At 45.9% G+C, this 23,321-nt stretch overlaps 1 protein-coding gene across 2 annotated transcripts in view; it reads left to right on the plus strand.

The window, feature by feature from the left end:
* LOC138570801 (uncharacterized) overlaps nt 1-16,057 on the plus strand; it is a 941,103-nt gene extending 925,046 nt beyond the window's left edge. For both annotated transcript variants that reach the window (XM_069649146.1, XM_069649147.1), the window contains exon 11: nt 12,977-16,057. The gene's annotated coding sequence lies outside the window, so the exon portion shown is untranslated. The remainder of the gene's footprint in view (nt 1-12,976) is intronic.
* The last annotated feature ends 7,264 nt before the right edge of the window (nt 16,058-23,321 follow it).

Here is a 23,321-nt window from a genome sequence, read left to right on the forward strand (position 1 = left end):
GGTGACCCCTGCGACTTGTCTACGCACCCCACTCCGGAGAGTTTGGTGGTGCAGGCAGCTACGGCTCCAGCGAAGCAGGCTGCGTACACTACCATCCCTCCTGATAAGGATGACGAGCGCTTTGATGGTTGGGCGAAGAAAGTATTTTCCTCTGGGGGTATGGCTTTAAAGGCAGCCAACTCCGTTTGTGCCTTAGCAAGATTAACTCGCACTCTGTGGAATTGTGCATCTTTAGCGGCTGAACATATTCCCGAAGGGGAGGAACGGGATGGCTTTCTAGCCCTCGTACAAGATGGCAAGTATGCCATGTGTGAATCCATTCAGTCGGGTCTGGACGTGGCAGACTGTGTCAGCCGGCCCATGGCGGCAAGCACTGTGATGCGTGGTTGCGGAAGTCAGCGTTTGCTCTTGATGTGCAGTCCTGGCTTCTCGACATGCCCTTTGATGGTGTCCATCTTTTTGGCAGCAAGGCTGACGAGAGCCTTGATAATTTGCAGACCTCCAAAGCGAAGTCGTTGAGCACTGCGGTACGTCAACCTCCGCCTTTTCGTCCTAGAGGACAGCAATGGAGGGGAGGTTCCTTTCGATACTATTCTTCCTTTGGTAGATTGAGGGGAGCTGCCAGTCAAAGGGGCCAATGTAAGAGTACCAGAGGTGGAAAACCAGGTACTCGAGGTGCTAAAGCCGCTCAGGAAGTTGCCTCCTTGCCCTCGGGCAAGTCATGAGGCCATGTCCCATGGTTCGCCGGTTGGGGGAAGGCTGGCGCAGCATCTTGTAGAATGGCGTGCCATTACTTCAAATGTGTGGGTTCATAAGATCATAGCCCATGGCTACTGTCTTCCTTTCCGGCAGAGGCCTCACGGCAATCCACCGGGGAAGCTCTCTTTGAAGCGTCCGGATCCGCTCCTTGCGCAGGAAATCCTATCCCTGCTGGAGAAAGGCGCCATAGAACTGGTGCCTGTAGCGGAGAGGAACAAGGGATGGTATTCCCCATATTTTTTATCTCGAAAAAAGACGGAGGATTGAGACCCATCGTGGACTTTCGTGGTTTGAACAAGCTCCTCAGGAAGGACAAGTTCAAGATGGTTACTCTCTAAAGTCCTCCAGGCCCTTCAACTCCAGGATTGGTTGGTGTCTCTCGACCTCAAGGATGCTTACTTTCATGTGCGGATACATCCCAAGCACAGAAAGTACCTGAGGTTCACGGTTGCCGACTTGCATTTTCAGTTTCGAGTTCTGCTGTTCGGATTGACCTCTGCCCGAGGGTCTACACCAAGCTGATGGTGGTGGTGGTGGCAGCATTTCTCAGGAAAGGGGGGATTCACGTCTACCCCTACCCGGACGATTGGTTGATCAAGGCATGCTCTCCCGAGCAAGCCCTGGATCATCTGTCCGTCACCTGCCACTCACTTCACAAGTTGGGCTTCGCCCTCAATTTAAAGAAGTCCCATTTGACACCTACCCAACGGCTCCAGTACATCGGAGCAGTGCTCAACACATCCCTGGGGCAGTGTGCGCCTTCACAGGTGAGGGCTCATCACATTCTGCAGATGGTGGACAAGTTTCAACATGCCCAGAGTCTCCCGGCGTTCGAGTTCTTGAGGTTCCTTGGCCTCATGGCATCCTGCATTCTACTGGTGCCAGAGGCTAGGCTGCGGATGAGATCTCTGCAGTGGGCTCTCAAGATGCAGTGGTCGCAGTTCTCCGGCAGGATGTCGGATCCCGTTCATGTGCCGCCCTCAGTAGCCCAGGATCTTCTGTAGTGGGCCGTCGAAGGCAATCTGATGAGGGCAGCACCATTTTGGCTACCCTGGCCGGAGGTGACGATCGTGACGGACGCATCCCTTACGGGATGGGGAGCTCATGCCAACGAGTTGACAGTCAGGGGTCATTGGTTTCCGTTGGAGTCCAGACTCCACATCAATCTGTTAGAGCTGCGGGCTGTCAGGCTAGCCCTGAAGGCTTTTCTGCTGTCTCTGCGGGGGAAGAGTGTCCTGATTATGACGGACAATACAGTGGCCATGCACTACCTTGAGAAAAAAGGGGGGGGCAGGGTCACTCCCACTGTGCAGAGAGGCGATGCAGCTCTGGTTCTGTGCCATCCAGCAGGAAATTTCGATCTCGGCAGTTCATCTGGCCGGAGATGAAAACGCGGCGGCGGATGCTCTGAGCAGGCAGAGCACGGTCTCTCATGAGTGGGAGCTGGCTCAGGAAGTTCTGTTGGAGATCTTTGCCCTTTGGGGAACTCCACAAGGCGATCTCTTCGCCACCAGTGTCAGCCGGAAGTGCGAAAGATTCTGCTCACGGGAATTTCCTCCAAGAGGAGCCTTAGGGGACGCGTTCGTAGTAGAGTGGCCCTTCCCACTGCTGTACACATTTCCTCCAGTCCCCGTCATCCCGCAAGTTTTGCAGAGGTTATGGAGGTTCGGTTCCCGAATGATCCTCATTGCTCTGGCATGGGCCAGGAGAGTGTGGTACCCAACCTTCTCGACCTGTCCATCTGCCCTCCATGCCGTCTTCCCTATCGAGACGATCTGATCTCACGGGAGGGGGGGGGTTGGGTTCTCCATCCAGCGGTCAAGTCTCTCAGCCTTCATGCTTGGTATCTGAAAGGTTGAGGTATAAGGATTGGGACCTCCCTGAAGAAGTTATGGATGTGTTGCTTTCGGCCAGAAGGCACGCAACAAAATCCCTGTACCGTTGCTGTTGTAGAATGTTCTACGACTGGTGCAGGGTACAGAATGTTCCATTCCTGTGGTTCTGTCTTTTTTTTTTGTTGCTTTCGGTAGCCCGCAAGAGGGTACCCATTAAGGGTTACCTGGCGGCGCTGTCAATATTTAAGCGCTCGTCTGAGGAGTGTTCTTATTTTAAGATTCCTTTGATTTCTCTGTTTCTAAAAGGGCTAACTGTGTTTCCACCGTCGCATTAGGTTTTAAAGTTCCTAATGGGAGCTCCGTTTGAGCCCTTACATTCTTGTCCGTTGAGACTGTTGACATTTAAGACTGTATTTTTAGTTACTTCCGCTCGCAGATTGAGTGAGTTGCAGGCACTTTCCGCCAAGCCACCTTTCACGGTGTTCCAGAAGGACAAGGTTGTCCTTAGGGTTCATCCTTCTTTTATTGCGAAGGTTGTGTCGGAATTTCATTTGAGCCAAAGGTCATTCTTCCGGCGTTTTATCCATCCTGGTAAGGAAGAGGAGAGGCTCCATAGGTTGGATCCTAGGAGAGCTTTGAGTTTCTATCTCTCTCAGATGTCCCGGGTCAGAGTGGACGATCAGCTCTTTGTTGGATACGCTGGAAGGCGTTTAGGTCAAGCTGTTTCCAAGCAGACCTTGTCCAGATGGATCATTTTGACGATCTCTGAATGTTACCGTTTGGCGGGTAAGGACCCTCCAGTAGGCATACGGGCTCATTCTACTAGGGGTGTGGCTGCCTCCACTGCTCTGCAGAGGGTTGTTCCCATTCATAATATTTGTGAAGCAGCCACATGGGCCTCTGTCCATACTTTTGTAAGACACTATTCCCTGGACTCCATCCATGGGCAAGATTTGGCCTTTGGTAAGGCGGTCATCTATTCAGCAATTTGATTGGGCATGCTAAAATTCTAAATTCTTTTTCCCACCTCCAGACGTTGGTACTGCTTTGGGAGTCTGTCATAGATATGGAATACATCGGAGGAAACAATCCCCTCGACGAACAAGTTAATTTCTTACCTGGTAACATTCTTTCGATGGGATGTTCCTCCAACGTATTCCACATCGAACCCTCCCAGCCTGCCCCTCTGAAGAATTTCTTATGCGATTGCAGCTTACGTTTCTGCAAGGCTTTCTGCAGTCATACTGGCAGGAGATTGGTGCCACACATTCTGCGAAAAAACTACAACTGAGGCTATGGGCCTATAACATCCGGTAACGTCGACCCTCGACAGAGGCCCTCGAGGACAGCGTATCGACGTCATCGATGAAGGACGCCGAAAAAAAATTCCGAGGCAGCACAGCTGTGGTCATTACTGCCATAGATGTGGAATACGTTGGGACATCCCATCGAAAGAACGTTACCAGGTAAGAAAGTAACTTGTTCTTCACTCATAAAAATGGCACTGAAGCTAACGGGCACTGCCCGTGCTACATATACCTTCCGTGACGTCCAGACGGAGGCCTCAGAGGGACATCAAGTCGACATGCATCGACGTAGAGCACCCCCTGCTGAAATCTTTTCCAAAACATGAAGCTGCATATTGGAATGTCAAAGATGAGGAATACGTGGGAGGAACATACAGTCAAAAGAACGTTACCAGGGCTAAGTAACTTCTTCTTCGGTAGTATTGGCTGTTATACTCCCCTGCCAGGAATCTTATTACAATTTTCACCTGCCTGGTGTACTCGCCTTCCAGAATTTCTTATGCCTTTCACAATTCTTTGATTATACCACAATTGCATATACCGTGAGATGGATGGTATGTCTATGGTAACATTTGCTCTGTCTTTTTCCCCCACACTGGCATCTCGTGCATCTGAACTTAATTGGGGTTTTCCGTTGTACTTTGACTTGTCTGCATTGAAACATTCTTTTCTGATGCTTGTTAATCTGCTTAGAATGATATGCTGTGCATATGGTCCGACATACAGTGGTAAAGTATTGCATCTTGTCTTTCGGGGACCGAAAGGGGACGTCGGGATAGGCGTGTCTGTAACAATATCCCTGTCGTGACGTGTAGTGTATCCAAAATCCCTCATGCGCCGAGGTCCCTCAGATAATTTTTTTCCACCAAGATAACTGGTCGCCCTATAGCAGAGCTCTTACATAAGACATTGTTTAACTTAAACCGACTTGTTGGTTATTCCCCGTTAAGTCACTTCGACACCAAGAACAACTTCGACAAAGACTGCAGGGGATTTGTCTACGGCAGTGGATTTCGGTGCCTAAGATCCGGCTGCCGGAGCTTCCACGTGGTCGGGCCCTCTGGCCAGCCTTTACAGTAGGGGGAGTGGGGTTGGGATGGCCATATTTTCGGTAGGTCTTTCCTCTTTCCCCCTCTTTACCCTTTAGGTCTGGTCATTTTCCCCTTTTGCTATGGAAAGGACTCCTTTTAGGTTCTGCCCTAAGTGTATGGTCAGATACCCTTGGAAGGACGAATGTCAGACGTGCAACGCCTGTCTCTCCTTAGATCATGACGAGAAGCGGTGGGCCGCGTATGGTATGTCGCGGGTGGAACCTTCTAACCCCACCGCCACACCCGCCGAAAGTGACAGGTGTACCTCCGATGACCAAACATCCGTTGCGGATGTGATAGATCTCGAGGTAGACATTTCTAGGTCCGCCACGCCTGTCACCGACCCTTTAAGGCCTGACTCTGGTCTCGCTTCAGGGACAACACCCGGCGACGGGGACGTACAATCGCATTTCACTAAGCACACCAAATTTCGGCGGATTCCTCGGATCGTACAGATCCAAAGCCTTCCCCGCATCCGCAGCAGCGTCTTGCGACTGGGCATTCCAAGACCAACAAGGGCGCTACCCCTAAATCAGGTTTACACGTCGAAGTGCGGAAATCCGACGGTCCCAAAGGCCGTGGTAGGCCCAAAAATCACAACTAGGCCTCAATGCGAAAAACCGACCGCTAGGCCCTCTAGCGCTGCAGAAAGCAATCGGTCTACCGATAATCCTTCGGACCCACTAACTCACGCTGATTCGGCGATAATCGAACACAGCATCGCGAGAATTACTTGGGCGCTTGGGCTTTTTCCTTTTCCGCCAAAAAACATGGGGCAGGTTGCGGACAAATCTTTGGATTCTCCATGGTGCCCCAATTCGCACGATACCTATGAGGACAGTCAAGAGCCTCTTTCCAACACCCTGAGAGACAATTTTCAGCGCTGAAGGACAGAAGATGACGCTTTTCCACCCGTAGGCCCTTCTGGGTCCTCTAAATGGACAAGGGAGAAATTTGAAGGGTGTATGGGCGGTCTTGAAAGAATTATCAGTTTTTCTGAGTATCCTTCCCTGAAAAGATCTCGTGGAGAGCCTAATCTTCAATCTGCTTCACATTTCCAAGAAGATCAGCCTTCTGTCCCCATCCAGCATGAAGACATTGTCCAGATGGACACTTATAGGGACATTTACAGTGAAGATGAAGAACCTTCCTTCCTACAGAATTACGATGAGGACCAGGCGGATGCCATTGACACTTGGGAAGAAACCCAGCAAGTGGGGACGGACCCATGGACGCTTCCCCATCAAGATCAGGCCACTGATGTATTGTGCCTGGATTCCCCTCCGTCCACCCCGGCTCGCCAGGCCTCGCCTATAGACGACCAGATGGCCTTTAATACCATGTTAAAGAAGGCAGCTGAGCATTTTCAAATCTCTACTCAAGAGGCAGTGCCTGAGTAGGACTTTGTAGAGGATATTCTTAAGGAGAAACCTCCCTCTAGCCAGCCTATTCCCCTCCTTAGTTCTATCAAGAGAAGATCAACTCCCTCCCTGGTGTCACCAGCTCAAACCCGGGCAGTGAACCCAAGAGTTGAAAAGTTATTTCGGCCAACTCCTTCGGACCCTCGCGCACGCCACCCCCGATTCTCTGGTAGTGACTACCACCCGGAAATGGGCAGGAGTACCCCATGCCACGGGGGAGGCACCTCCGGATAGGGAATCCAAGAGGCTATATGCCTTGGGCAAGCGAGTCACCTTGGCTGCCGCATATACCACGTGTATAGTGAATAATACTACGCTGCTGGATAACATGGTCAGGGTAATTTGTCTACGCTTCCCCCCCTACCCCCCTGACTCCCCTTCTCAACAAGATAGTGCACAAGATGCACCAGGAACCAGTTACCATGATACTGCTGGCCCCCATGTGGGCCCGCCAACCCTGGTACGCTCATCTGATGGAAATGTCCCTCTCCCCACCAATAAAACTACCCTGCCCATACAACATGTTGTCTCTGGAGAGGGGGGGGAAGACCCTACACCCATGCCCACAAACTCTGAACTTAGCAGCCTGACTCCTGAGGTCAGCTCATAGGAGGTCCCTATGAGCCAATGCATAAAGCAAGTCTAAAAGACCTGACTTACAAAACGGCCTTCCTAGTGGCTATCAATTCTATTAGAAGGGTTATCGAACTACAGGCTCTTTCTGTTCTAGACCCCTTCGTTACAGTCCACAGGGATAAGGTAGTTCTGCGCACTCACCCCAGATTTGCGCCTAAATTCATCTCAAAGTTCCATGTGAACCAATCGATTGAACTACCTTCTTTTTCCAGAATCCCACTAGCATGCCGAAAGAAGCCTACACACACTAGATTTGTGCAAGGCAGTCATGTTCTACCTGGAAAGAACTAAACCACTGAGGAAAACGAACCAATTTTTCGTTTCAGTGGCAGCTGTTAGAGAAGGGGATCCTGTCTCTAAATCCGCTATCTCAAGGTGGATTGTCAAATGCATCACACTATATTACACTCTTGCTAAGAGAGAACTGCCCTTCAAGCCTTGAGCACATTCTACTCTGGGCACTGGGGCATCCATAGCATTCATGCAAATGTTCCCCTGAAGTACATTTGCAAAGCGACAACTTGGAGTTCTGTACACCCCTTTACAAAACACTATTGCCTAGACACTCATTCTAGGTCTGATTCTCAGGTGTGACAAGCAGTACTAAGACATCTTTTTTCTACTGTTCCTTCTCATAACCCACCTCCAATTCCGGGTACTGCTCGCTAGTCTATGCACAGCATGTGATTCTAAGCAGATTAACAAGCATCAGAAGACATGCATTACTTACCGTAATAGCATTTCTGATGATTGTATCACATGCGCCCTCCCTACCTCCCCGCTCGGGGTGGAAGGAACATAGACATCTTACTACTTCTCTCTTCTTCATCTACTCACTCACAATAGCCTTGGGTTCCCTCATGGCAGAAAAAATACAATCGGAAGGACCTCGGCACGTGAGGGATTTTGGGTACACTACACGTCTCGGTAGGGATAGTCTTACAGACACGCCTATGATGACGTCCCCTTTCGGTCCCCAAAAGACAAGATGCAATACTCTGCGGTTACCACTGGATGTTGGACCATATGCACAGCATGTGAATCTAAGCAGATACAATCATCAGAAATGCTATTACGGTAAGTAATGCATGTCATTATTAGGTGTACAATTTGTTCTTTGCCTTGACTACATTCAAACTAACTCTGGGTATTTTCTGCATCAACAATCTCGTAGCATTCAAACATTTGTTGGCGCGCTTGTAGGAACGCCCCAATGTCCGCAGCTGCCTTGGACAGACTCGCCGATTTCTTCTAGCATTTCCGATCCTGCTCACGCTTCTGCAGTGAGGTTCCTCCAACCGCTTTCCACTCCAATATGCAGACGTTCTTTCAGCATCCCGAGTGGCTCAGCGGCCACACGCTGGCTTTCCTTTCCGGTCTGGACTGGAGAACGCTGTTTCTTTGAGCAGCCAAACCTCCAGGAGCTCCTGCACAACTCCCAGCGTCTAAATGGCCCTTCTTGCTTGCACACAGCGTTTCTCCTTCTGTCCTGACTGCCTTCTCCTTTCCACCACACCTGTCCGCGTGCCTCGTGTTCATGAGCCTCAGCGGGCGGTTCAATGTCTTCTCCTGCCTTGCTAGATTCAATAGTGCAGTTGCCATCTTTAAATGTCTCGCACACTGAGGACTTGGGAAAACAACTAGCCTGCACGTTGTACTTCGTGCTCCTGTCACTTTGCACAAACTCCCCATCCTCATCTCAGAGCCTTATTAGTTATGGGCGTTGCTTGCAGTCCATGGAGTTCATTAACTTTTAACTCTCAGATTTTTTTTCTCAGCGATTTCATATAAAGGCACATCGGAAACAAAAGGTGTGTTGTGGGTGTTTGGATCAAAGGTGGGGGCCTGGCCAGAGTAATGTAGAGAAGAGGTTTCTTGACTCCTTCATGGAGGACCGTTAGTTAACAATAGTCCTTTAAGGTCTGGGATGTCAAAGGGTCTTCCTCATGGTTAAGACGGGGATACTGTTTCATCCAATGAAGTCAATACATCACCCCAGTAGTCCTCTCCTCCCATGTAATCCTCCCTCATATAGCTGCCCCCAGGTTCAGGATCAGGTAGTGGCCGCCTTCCCCTGGCTACATGGGAGTATGTTCCCACCGGTGAATCCGTGATGACTCCATTGGACTCATCACAGTAGGGATACTTGGGAAGGACTAGATGCCGTTGAGAGATTAGATATTAATCATCAGTCTCCCGCTGTACCACAGGTACACATGGGCGAGCAGGATCATGATATGGACCTTGACAAACTGGTGTCCTGGAACATAGTGGGCTTGGATAAACACCTTCCAAATGGTGATAGGTGTGAGTTCACTAAGATGTTTCAAATCATCTGCCTACAGGAAACATGGGCTCTGACCGATTACCACCTCCAGCGCTATACATCTTCATGTTCTGTGGAATAAGGGATTAAGTGGTAGACCTTGGGAAGGTCTCGCTGTATGGATTGATTCCAAACTTAATGGCAATTGTATACCCTGCGAACAGGTTCTAATGATCTTCAGGAAATGCATTTCTGTAATGTCCCCGATTGGCCCACAAACAAGCTGTCATTTTTATATAACATGTGTAATCACCCAACTGTTAAAGCGGACACGTGCACAGTTGATCTATGTAAGGACAGAATTTGTCTGGCAAGAGCCAAATATCATAAAGAGCCCTGCATAATTGTAGTTTGTGATTTTAATACACAATTGGAGACCCTAAGATGACAAGAGAACTTGTTGGAGGAGGAAGATGCTTTCTGGGATATCCCTAAATTGATAGCAACCTGCAAAATGCACCTTTAACGGTCGCAAGACTTCCTGCATATTGTAGGTGGCTGGCCTATGTTAATAGATATGCTGGCAGAGGATAGATCTGATGGTGATCACGGTCTGCTTGGGCTTAGAACTAGAAGATAAAATAGCCAGATCTGTGACTAACAATTGTCATCCTCCGCATATTGTGATCTCAGGCAATGCTAGGCAGAAAATTAAATGGCAGGACATTGCCAGTAACATGTTTGAACCACATCTCTATGACTGTGTCCTGCCGGAAGTGGAATTAATATTATCCAGTACGCCTCCCCATGAAGTGTGATTTCCACCTTTTGAGTTAATGGAAATGGGGTAAAATGGTCACACAACCTTGTAAACAGATGGTGTGAGCAAATATGCCATCGGCTGAGAAAAGCCATCTTGGAGTTAGTCAAGGAAGATGCTTCAGGCAAGCATCAGAAGCTCCAATTAGCTATGAACCACTGCAAGGATCTTATTAAATGAAGAAAAGCTATAATGTGAATAGATATTGGGCAGCATTATTGGAAGCAGCTGGCAATGAGGATAGCACAGATTTTCGGAAACTGGTGTTATTAGCTAGGAATGATGACGAAAACCAGTTACAAGGGTGCATACCGGAGGAGAGATAGATGTCGCTTGGTTGGAACCAGAAGGGATTTCCCGGCTCTCATTTTTACAATGGAAGAAATAAAGAGGGCCCTAGAACAGCAGAAGACTGGGAAGGCACCTGGCTCCTACTCAATACCTGTCGATATGTTTAAGTTAATCCAGAAATCTTGTTTAGTATTGGTGCCGGGGTAAGACCAAGTTTTGTTCTTACGCCCAATTAGTGGCATCTTTTCATGAGGGTTGTTTGAGTAGTGGGTTGTTGATTAACCATGGCAAGACTAAATATATGGTATTTATCCCACCGGGCTCCAGGGGCACACCCAGTCTTAGTGTCAAGATTGATGGACATCTAATTGAGCAGGTGGAGGGCTACCTGGGTATCCGATTTACCAGTAGTGGCAGCTGGATTAGCCATGCAGACAAGGCATTGCTAACATTGGAGCAACAGAGTAATGCAATTTTGAAGTTTACAATGAGACATGTAATGGGGCCTTTTCTCCAGCTCTTCAATTGTATAATCTCCAGTCAAGATTGTCTGCTACATTTAGTGCTTGGGGTTATTCGTGCATTTTCTACCTCCTTGCACCCTGAAAATTACATTGCAACTAGAACTTAATCAGCAGTCGATTACTGATGTAATAGCAATTACCCTGGTCAGTTATTGGCTTCGGCTATGAACTTCTCAGCATTTAAGTAAATATGTGGCGGCGATGGCAGACCTTTTAACCTAAGTGGAGGATTGGAGTTAAAATGGTGTAAATATGTTAAAACCATGTTGGTTCAACTGGATCTTCATTACCTTTTGATAAACCCCTCAGTAAATAAACACTTTTACTAAATAAATACTGGTTAACAGGCATGCAAACATACTCCATAACATGGAGACAATCACCTGTTATAAATCTAAACAAGCAAGCCAGTACTGGATCAGTAAAAGGGTAATTGGTTATTAACAATATTTAGATACAATTTCCCCCAGCTTTGCCCGTTCACTGTAATACTTCCTTTGCATGGTTGACAGCTAGCCTGGCGACAGATTAGCACAGATGTATTTCCTGCTTGTTCGACAGAGAGAAGATATTGTGCACTATCCTTTTATCTGCCCTTTGTATAAAAGTGTCCGGGCACACTATGTTAAACCACTGCTGCAGGTGTGTTCAATTTAAAACAATAAGGATGCCCTAGCCTTTTGCAAATCCACTGATTGTTTTCTGGTGGATTGCACTGTCTCTGCTTACTTAAACAGGGTGTGGAATATCAGATCAAAACACATTAGATGTAACGCCATACAGTAAGATTAAAAGGGGTTTCACTTGTGCCTGGGGAGTCAGTACAATATGTAATAGACATTGATAGACTGTGTTGGGATGGTAGCAATAACATGGGGTGTATCGTCAAATTCTCACCTGATTTTGGTTTGTTCTTTTTATTCCCCATATTGATTTACAGAGCATTAATGCGCCTATCGTTGGTAGATAATATTATCAATCACATGCATTTTATTTAGTAAATACTTCTTAGGAGGGTAATTGGTTTTGATGGTTGATGTTTATATTTTGAAAATGCACTCTACCCAGATAATATTTGTACTTAGAGGAATCATTTATTCCGTGAAGTTGGGAATCTGTAATGATGAAATTGATGTGGGATTAATTAGCGTAAATGTAAGAAAGGAATGTATGTTCTTCTTATTTTGATTATGTGATGTTTTAGATTGAATCATTTATTTTAATGACTATTGAATTACTGTTTTTCTATGGCCATTGTATTTTAAGGTTTTTGTATGTACTTTTAAGGTTTTTGTATGTACTTTTATGGCTGTTGTCCGAAAAGAAAGATATTGACGGAATGGTAAATCCAATGTCTACATACCCTCATGTACTGCTTTGTAACTTTCTCAAAAAATTTGAATCTAAAGAAATTAATGTTGAGGGTTAATCAGTTATGCAGCTCTAACAGTAGTTATCCAGTGTTTGTACAGATTTGCAAAACCATTCTACATTTTGAACAGCAGCTATATTAAGCTATCTGAAAATGGCATCTGGAAGTGGTGTTCAGCCTAGAGCCTCTCCCCCTGTCATTGGTCATAGAGGAAAGGGCCACAGAGGTCCAACATGTACACATCCCTAATTACCCTGTATTTGTATCAGTTTCTGCTTCCACTTCACTTTCATCATTTTTATATTTGTATACAGTAATACAATATTATGGGGGTAATTCATGGGTATGCTGCAAGGTAAATGTTTATTGCTGCTGTGGCATTTTATTACACTGAGGATCTCCAGCCTGGCAGTGAGTAATTATTCAAAGCATTTAAATCTATCATATAGAGCTGCTGGGCAACTATAGTTTGAGGTAAGAAACTCAATATGTTGGACTCATGCATTTTAAAGCTAACAATTTCTATGATGGTTTCTGGAATTGTGGCTGACCATGCCAGTAGCTATGGATTGCATTCTGAGAAATTAAATACTCTCCCTCTGTGAACATTACAATACAATGTGTTAATTTTCAGTGTTGTATTTTGATTCATAGGTGGTACATTGAAGGAATGAAGATGATGGAAAGATCAGAATCATAAACCTTGTCCGCATCCATGCAGGTCCTGCTGGTATGCAAGGATTGCATTGAAATGTGTGGGAAGTGTATGGCGTTAAGCCTTTAACAGGAACCCCAAAGGAAAGTGCACAAGAGCCCTTACTCACCTGACCAGAAGAACTGATTTCTTAACCAGCAGATATGCTACATACATATTGATGTGATGCAGGTCAAGTTGACCAACAGGTTATTACCAACAACCAAGATAACATGCACAAGGACAAAAGAAGCAATTCTCTTTCGAATGATGGAGCTTGACCAGAATGGTTCTACTGAATATTCCAGAACCATGCTGTCCTGTGGCACAAGTTCCAGGAACACAGAACCTTGGCACATGTATAACTCAATTAAAGGATGACCTCAAAACGAATAGCAACTCAATGAAGACATCAATGACAGCAGAGACTGCAATATCCAGAAAGAGCTTCAGGCAATAGATACAGCTACTTAGCATTCCAGGAAGAAACCTGCATTGGCCGATAAGCCTCTAATCAAACAGCAAATGATGGAAATGTCTATCCCGTGCAGTAAATGCCTCAATGTACCTGCTAGCTTTCAAAAGAAGCAGGAATGATCAAATATATGGATAATAGGTTCTCCAGAGTCGAACACTAAAGTAAAAATTTGGGAAACTGTAATGACCTCCCTTGCATTTGTGGAGAAGACAATAAAACAATTACTAACACTGACCTCCTACGTCATAAAAGATCATTTTACAATCTGGTAGGCAGCAGCTCATTGGGTTGATTCTGTGGCATAGAACCCAACAAAATGACTTTAGAATTGAACATGTTGAATAGGCTGAACCAAGAGGCAGCTGTACGCTTCCTCAAATCATCCACATGTACTTTGCTTTGAAAGAATTATTACAATATCCGATCAGGGTTTTTTGGATTGTTAACATGTAAAAAAAGTATGAGTAATTTGCATCTTTAAGTACATTTCACCAGCAAGCAATCCTCCACAGATCCATAATTTCAATACTCTCAATCTGCTTGTTTATCAGAAATAGACTACATCTATACATTGCTACCAGGCAGAACGTTCTCGGTACCTGGCAGGAAATCTATGGGAGCAACCTTACAAATGGCATGAGACACTTAATAAGAATTTAAAATACAATTTGTATTATGCAATCATTAAAAAGTATAATCCTTGTGAAATGTGAACAATAATAGAAGAATGCTGCCAATTATTTCTCTGTAATAAAAAGTCCACATGACCATTAGTACATCAAATCTACATATTATCTTCCCAAATTGTAGTAATTTTAAAAAAATCACAGCACTCAACTTAATTATAACCTGTTTTACCAATATGAATTACACACTACACATATGGCTGTCTACACATACGGCTGTTGTCAGCCCCAATTATAGATCTCTATTTGGTTGCAACGTTTTTCAACTAGCTGTTGTGCCGATAGTGGCTTACACAACAGCCAGTGGAGCTGTGTGAAAGAAATGTATATAGTTGAAAAAAATGTTATAATTTAGATGAGTGCCGTGATCTTTTTGAAAATGTATATTAGTTTGTATAGTAAAATTGTATTTTAAATTCTTACAAGTGACTCAAACTATTTGTAAGGTGGTTCTCATAGATTTCCTGTCGGGTAGCGCGAACCTTTTGCTTGGTAGCGTTGTATAGATGTATGATTATTTCCCCGTCGCTACTGGGTGCGTCAAAAGACTGGGTTCCCTTTCTTATAATATCAAAAATAGAAACCCTATGTCTTTGCAACTTGTCTCATTAGAATCCATCTGAGTAACTTAACATTGCAAGTATTCTTCTTAATGGCAGATTTAAAGAATCTGGGGTATGTAAGTCCATAAGAACAAATTATTATTGTATTGCGCTTTATATAGACTCCTAGCTCACTGAAGCTCTATTGACCAGTTACCTACATGTTTAGATCTGAACATCCCTACGCCATAGGTATGACAGTCTGTTATAGCGAAATCTCTCTTTTCAGCATCTTTTGGCATCTAAGCTGTGAAAGTCCGATGGAAAATCTGAAGAAGGATCCTTGTTTGAGAATTCCACGTTCCTGTTCTACTCTTAATAATCTAACCATTCATCAAGGTTTTCGAAGCACTTGGTGCCAATGATGCTAAAGTTCGGGTCTCTCAGACCAACAGTGACCGATGACCCCTCAAACTGTAGGAGTCAGGCCTTAGGTGGCCCTGGAACCCAAATGTCAGTAAATGAATCCTTCGACCTAGGTTGTCCTTTAGCTTCGTGTCCTCAAGCTCTCTGGCGACGAGCCTCGTTTTCCCCGAGGGCAATATGCTTTATTTATTGTAGCACAGTCCCTGCATGAAGTGTGTTGTTCAAGGGACAAAAACAATACGCTTTTTCGATGCCTTTCCATGTCTAACCACTTGCCAGCTCACATTTGCACATCTGAAAGCCTGAAATCATAGCCGTAGGAGATACAGCCAACTCTCAAACCTGACAAGAAATAAAAGGGAGGAATACAAAATGAAGACCAACATTAAGGAGGATGTTAAACTGTGTAGAAACCTCAAAACAATTAAACACCTGTTGTTCAAATAAATGTGTGGAACATAAGCAGTGTTCAGCTGTCATGCTTTGTCAGAGCTGAAAAATGAACTGGAAACGATCCTCTAGAGCTAAAGATTCTGACAGCCGAACTCTCCAAAATTGTAAAGTGATGTATTGCTTTTATTGCTGTAATGACTTTGAACTGCATTATTTTTTTTCAAGAAAATAATGTCTTTTGACCTAGACTTGGAAGCAGTGGATTTTCATAACTGTATGACACTGGGGGAGATTCCTTTGCTGGAGAAATAATGCTATAGGTAACTATTGCTTTTCCTACATGTGACACAAATTTCCTGAATAGACAGTGTTTTGTAACATTCCAGTCATTGGTAATATTACCATTATTTTCAAGGCCAATTTCACCATGATAATCTAGACCATATACAGGGTTCCAGGATGTTAATTTAAAAACATTTTACAAATGTTTAAGTAAATCAATTGTAAATAGCTTCATGACGTGTGGTGTCCATTTGTTTTCAGCTGCTTTGGTGGCAGGTCGTTCTCCTTTCTGCTTGGGGGGTAGCTTCTATTTGTGTTGGTATTTTGACTACAGCGACCGTCATTCTGAAGCTCAGTACCATGATACTACTTACTTTTTCTGGTTCATTTGCAGATCACCTCAATTCACATGTAAGCATATAAAACTGTTAATTTAAATGTTGGCTCTCTCATATTAGATGTCTGAATATGCAGCTCAGTGTACTGTTGACCTAGTGTCAAGATAAGCAAACACAACATCAGAAGGTAGAGGTAGTATTGTGCCATGTGCGAAGATGGTTGCGTGATATATGCAGGGTGTAACAATTGTGAACATTTTAAACATCACACCGTGAACATATACTCACCATGCAAAAACAGGTTGTGTTCTGCTGAACCTTTGGCATTTTAGAGAGTATGCTGCTGTTTCAAAGGTTAAAAATATATCAAACTCTGGTCCCGATTCTTGGTTGAATTTAGTTTCTTTAATCGCAGCACTTCAGGGTAAATAAAGAATCTGACAATGTACTATTTAACAAACCCGAAGCAGCTTCCCTCCGCCCCTTGTACAACAATTTATATATCGGTTTATTAGTGCATACATTTTGTGAGAAACCTGATGGCGTCTCACCTGCTAGTCCCCAGGGATCTGTCATCTAGGTGGCCAGGACACGGCCATCTCTTTTGGATCCAGTTCCTTGGGGTAGACCAGTGCGGGAGGATCACCTGGATGAGGGGTCTTTGGGGAGTGGAATTGGGACACCGGGCGGCGAGATGGGGTATCCCGTCCCCTGTAACACCTTTACCCCATCCTACCAGATAGGATACTTAGGAACTCGATTCCCCACCCCCGTTTTCCTACATGAACACTTTCTCACAGACCGCTAAACAGTAACACCTGAGCTGTATACCGGACATGCCCCAATACAATGGTCAGGCAATTACTGATCATTACACCAGACTTCCAACACACTTCCCCACACGTATAAAAGGCAGAGCACGAAAGCGCACTCTGACCAAGGCAAAGCACACGAGGAAGCTGCAGTTCAGAGATGGCAGTTTAATACAAAGAGAAAGATTGCAAGACCGAAGGGGGTTACAAGGAGGGAAGTGCCCTTGACCTTTTCACAGAAAGACTGTTACTTTCATGAGCCTTCGAGAATAAAAAAACATAGGACCCGTAATCAAAGCTGAAGAAACCCGCATTGTGTCAGAGGTACCGGGGCTCTCCTGCGTCGATAGGCAAGGTAGGTAGGATTGTTTACCACTGTGGTACTTTCCTTGGCTCATACAGCAAACCAGCACCTGTGAAGTCTGCACAGCCGGTGAGACTGAAACTAGACAGGCCTGTGTTGAAGCCAAGGTTGCAAGCAGGAACAATGTATAGTGAAAACTGAAGAGAACATTGCATGAAGCGCATGTGGCAAAAAACGTGAATATAATAAAAACAGCAGATGAGTGACTGAACTTTGATACCGTAAACAGAGTGGTCTGGCACCACACAGGTGCTCATTCAAAAGTCTGTTAGGTATCCAACTGAATGGTGATGATTGTTAAAGGGAAGAAACTGTAAAATCGAACTGGTCCTGCAACGGGTCAAGCCTAACCTTGTGCACATTTGAAAGTCTTCGATACTTGATGTAAATTGAAAATGGTCCAAGCCCGGCTGAGGGAGACTAATTGTGTTAAAAGTGATCGGAGCCTGACTGAGGGCGATCCTGGGTGAACCATGAGTCGCCCGAGAAAGAATATCCTACGAAGTAAATTGAAATTGGTCCGAGCCCGAGTGAGGGAGATTTGTGTTAAAAGGGTTCTGAGACCGACTGAGGGGGATCCGGGGTGAATAGTGAATCACCTGAATTGAGTACTGTTGGGGAGGAGCTAGCGCCTTCCTACACCCCTAAAGCGCTTTACAATTAGGCAAGACTTCTCTTAGCACTGAGAAAGCTTTTTTCATGCAAATATAATCACATACAGGCAAGGCCAGCCATTAGTTGAAAACACATGCAAATGTTATTCTGTGTAGTTTTAAAATCAAATCTCAAGCAGAAGGAATGCAGCCTGTGCTAAAAGTACACTACAGGCATTGCGTGGGGCCCGGTTAGCTCTAGCAGAGAGCACGTAACTGAGCAACTGTTCCCTGTCGATCAAACCACACAGGCAGGCTGGGGCGCATGTACACATTGTAACAGTATGGGGAAACAGAGTTGTTTGGAGAATTAATGGACCAGATAAAATATAAGAATTTTGAGTTAAGTGTTGAAAGTATGGCGGGAAGGTGTGTTTATGTATGAATGTTTATAATATAGAAAATTATGTTAAATAGGAGCTACAATGTATTCCTGCAGAGGCAGCAGTGTGTTAAGCAGGTTGGTCTAAATGTAAACCTGGCCATATAACACTGTAGACTGCAGCATCCCTTTTAAAGAAGAACAACAGTTTTGGATGAGCTCTTCCGGTCTCCAGTGACCAAGTTGAAGAGTATATAAAGGCACCTGCTTGCCATTAGTCTGCATCAATGGTGGTCGGAAGGGCAGATTCCTCTGTTCCCCTGCCCCCCAATCCTAATTCTTGAACAGATTACATTTCTCCTTGCAAGATTAAGGCTCATGGCCTTAATTCCCTAGAGGGGTGCATTTTCTCTGGTGTGAGCGTGATCAGGGGTACCCCAATATATTTAAGGGGTGCTCCTGTAAGTTGGGGGTCACTTTCAGTGGTGACGACCCGACGTGATACTTAAGTTTCTTGCCCGTATTTTGGGAAGCCCCAGGCCAGCCAGCCACGCCCATCTGTAGTGACCAGATTCCTAAATCAATAAACCCATGTATCCTGAGTGACTTTAGTAGAAGCCATTTTAAAAGAAATCCTTTCTGCTCACTCCAGTAGGGCGTGGCTACAGACAGGCCGGCATGGGGACTTCGTAACGGAGGAAAAACAATGCCCATGTAAGTATATTCTTGCAAATGTTAACAAAATAGGAACAGGTTTGTATGATATGATGATGTGAATGATACTATGGTGATGTGGAGGATGTATGAGGTCAATGGAATAGGACTTGGTGATGTATTGTGGCATAGGACTTTTGGTGATGTAGTATGAAATAGGACTTTTGGTGATAAGGAATAAATAGGATAGATTGGATTGGATTTCAGGTGATTTGTAAAGGAGTAGATTGGATAAGAAGTGGGTTATGTATTGAAATTGTCACGTATTTGTTTTTCTACTTTTTATAATGAAAGCGAACCTCAGCATATAAAAGACTGAGATCAAAGGGATCCCCAGCTTATAACGACTGGGAGATAAGGTATCCTCAGCCATAACATGTTGAGAAGGTAGTACCACGCATTTTTCTTTTATGACGATAGAAGCAATAGGTGGTAATACAAAGGTAGTGGCTCGGTATAAGGAATGGGCCTGGATTTGAGTCAATTATTTTGTGTATATTTTCTCTTGCTGTCTTTCGTGGTAAAAAAGGAAGTAAGGTGGATGAGTCGCTGTGTGTGTGTGTGTGTGTGTGTGTGTGTGTGTGTAATCAAAGTAGAGAAAGTGTAAAAGAAGGTGGGGGAAAAAAGTGGGTTGATCTGTATTTTTGTGTAAAAAGCTGAAGCATGCATAGGAATAGGGTTTAAGTGAAGCGTGCAACATTATGGAGGAAGAAACTCCAATAAAACACATGCATTGTGTATTGTGACAGAATAAATAAACAATGGATGGTGGCCAGCGCGCATGCAGTGAGGACGGAAACCCACGGCTCGTCCGAGATCCTTACATTGACTGAGTTACGGCGTACTAATGCGGCATTAAGCAACAAAAACTATAACCACCAAAGTGGGAACCCTTTCCCAGTGTGTGGTCCGATCGTTGAATAAAATCAGAGCTGATATGATGGGGAACGGACTGTTTGCAAGAGCGCCTGTGCGGCCCTCAAAATGGCGACACTAACTTCGGAGCTGGGCGCAGCAGCGAGGCAGTAAGGCTACATGACAGAGCCCAACCAAGACGCGAAGGTCACTCGTTGGACACGATAACCCTGCAGTCTGAGGCAGTAAAAATACCCCATCACTGTCGGACCACACCGGGGCCCCGAAGGACCGTGAAGTACCAGAAGACGAGGGCAAAGCACAGCGGCTGCTGACTGAGTCAGACCGTGTGTGCGGAACAAGGGGAAGAGCTCCATAAGGATTTCTGGAGGGATGGAGCCCCATGCCTCGCTGATGAGCAAGTTCACCAAACGGATCGAGCGGGCCCCGGAGAAGTAGGGGGAAACAGCAAGAAACCGTTGGCGGGCACCCGGCTTGGAGCAGAGGACAGAAGAGGGTGCGCCAACTGCGGCGAGCGGAGCAGCACAGGAGAGAAGTGCAGCCCTGACCCGAGGGTGGAGATCTGCGGCTTGCAACCTGTAAACCGCAACCCGCAGTGAGTACCAGGAGAACATATTAGACCCCCATATAAACAAGCATTGGGCGAAAACGGCCAACTCTATAAACACCCGACCCGAGGGGGTGGCGGGTCAAGAACTGGCATAGCGGGACCAAGTAAACAACGGGGATAACTTGGGACACCTATAAGCAGGAATAGACAGTTACGTGATATCATCCCCATAAAACGCAAGATGCTAGCTGAGACAAGGGTCATGAAGCGTTGTTAAAGTTGGGCCAGATCACGCACAGCCGCAGGCAACGCACAGGAGTGCCGGGCCCCTGTGCCTACTAAACTTATCCAACACAGGAGACGTTGAAGCCTGGCCCGAGGTGGCCTAGCGCAACCGCCACCAGAGGCCCTGAACTATCACCTGCAACCACCGCTGGGGCAAGTGTAACGTAAACCCATTCCCAAAGACTAGTGAGAACACCATCCTTCTCGCGCACCAACCAACGCCCTAGGGCCACAAGCAGCCTTACAAGCAGCTCTAACGCGTACCACACACACAGCAACATTAAACGCACCACAGCCACAAATACACCCCAGCTGGAAGGGACAATCAAATTCACCATAATGACCACGCTGTCCGAGACCATAAAACCAGCGTAACCAACAGCCAGCCTGACACAGAATGTAAATGCTTCACTGGAACTATGCTACGAGATACACAAATGATCCACACCTCCCCACCCGGCTCTACGCTCTAAAAGACTAGCAGGCAAATCGCACATTGGTGAGAATGCTTACCTGGAGCTTGATGATGATAAACCATCCGGAAACCAACACAAAGAACTAAATAGTAGCCCGGAGCAGTGAATAACACAGATGGAATCACATCTACTCCACCTTAGAACCTGTGCAACCAAGGCACACTGAAGTGGACCGACCAGAACTCACGCAGCAAACCACCAAATTATCTGGTAGCGTGCACACAGACTCCTCCCAACAGAACGCCCATATACCACGAGCCACAACAATACCAGCTGGGTAAAGGAATACCCTGCACCTGCCACGCTACAGTAGCCTGGGAGACCTGAATAGTGATGTCCCCACCCAAGGGCAAACCGAAACTAACAACAATGGACTCCTTCACAACAGTAAAACCCAAACAGATACAGCATGACGCCACTGCGGGTGGGGAACCCGTCAACCCTGCTGCGGATCCTAAAGATGTACAAGTACTACAAGCCATCACAGCTCTCTGAAAGTTCATTGACTCCAAAATTGAGGAGGTCAAGTTGGACATGCAACTAATGCGCCAAGATGCCCGCAACCTTGCCGAAAGAGTGACCACGACAGAGGCTATCCTGCAAGACACTACTGAGACCACATCAGACCTGAAGGCAAGAGTCCAAGAGCTGGAGATGAAGGTGGCGCGACTGGAGGCAAGGTCTGAGGATGCGGAAGGACGCGCTCACCGCAACGACATCCGTATCTTGGGGATTCCAGAAGATATGGAAGGAGCAAACCCAACAGAATTTGTAGAAACAATGCTGCAACAGGAAATAGGAGCTATGAAACTCTCCCAGGGATTATACGTAGAGAGCCCACAGATCCCTCAAAAATGGCCTCCACCAGGATCATACCCACGCCCAATGATCGCAAAAATCTTAACTTCCGAGACCGGGAAACGATATTACAATTCTCAAGGGAAAGTGGGGAAATTAGAAGAAATGATTCTAAGATAGTTATGTATCCAGATTACACCCTTACGGTGCAACGTGCAAGAAACTTTTTTTTTTATCCCTGTGAAGGCGAGGTTGCGAAAACATAACCTTAAATACATGCTGCTCTACCCATCACGCCTCAAGATACTCTATAAAGGAAAGTCAATATTTCTGGAGACCCCAGCTGCAGCTAACATGTGGCTTGAACACAATAACCTAGCCGACAATGAGAAAATATAACAGAGGCACGAGATGAACAAACAATCAGCTTTACAAGACGCATCGGCAGCTGTCGCACTGACACAAGGAGTAAATCAACTGAGACAATCTAACGCTGTATCATTGAAGATAGCAAAAATGGACTGGAGCTCAAGGAAACATGCTTGCTACTGGCTACGACTCAAACCACAGGACCTCATGCAGGCCAGTTGCCAGCACACCACCTGCGTCGAATGGCCTGGAAGGACCCAGATGGCTTGGGAGCCCCCGAGCGTTGCAAGTTGGAAGCAGCTGCTGGGGGCAGTTTTCTGTTGCTAAGTTTGGTTTATTTATTCACGGTAATGAAGGTTGACACAGTTATGAAGTCTCTGAATATCAACGTAATTAATCGGGTGGGAAGGGGAGTGGGGGCAGGTCTGTTAGGGCTAAATTCAGAGGCAACGACGCAGCCTGGTTGTCCGGGTGCACCAAGTGGTGTTCCCATTGAGGGACTGGGAATCACAATAATCCCCACAGAACATTATGACAGCAAGAGTTAAGATAATGTCATGGAATGTGCGGGGTTTGGGCACTTACCTCCGCAGGAACAGAATCAAATGCTACCTACGCAGGAAAGGGATAGGAATAGCGTTACTGCAAGAGACCTATTGTACAGAAGACTCTGTCTAAACTACGGGAACACTGGGGGGGGTCAGGGATTTGGGGCCACTTATTCCAGATACCCTAGAGGGGTATTCACCTGGATCAACCCCCAAATCCCCTTCCAACTAATCAAAACTGACAAAGACCCCGAGGGCAGATACATGGTACTATGGGGGCATATTGAACAAGTTGAGGTGTGCATCGTGAACTCATACCTCACCAATACCAATATCCCGGCCCACCTGAACTTAATGTACGCTAAGATTGCACACCACAGAAATTGCCTTTTT

The sequence above is a fragment of the Ambystoma mexicanum genome, chromosome 1p (genome assembly GCF_040938575.1).
Source record: "Ambystoma mexicanum isolate Mex_15411 chromosome 1p, UKY_AmexF1_1, whole genome shotgun sequence".
Lineage (NCBI taxonomy): Eukaryota > Metazoa > Chordata > Amphibia > Caudata > Ambystomatidae > Ambystoma > Ambystoma mexicanum.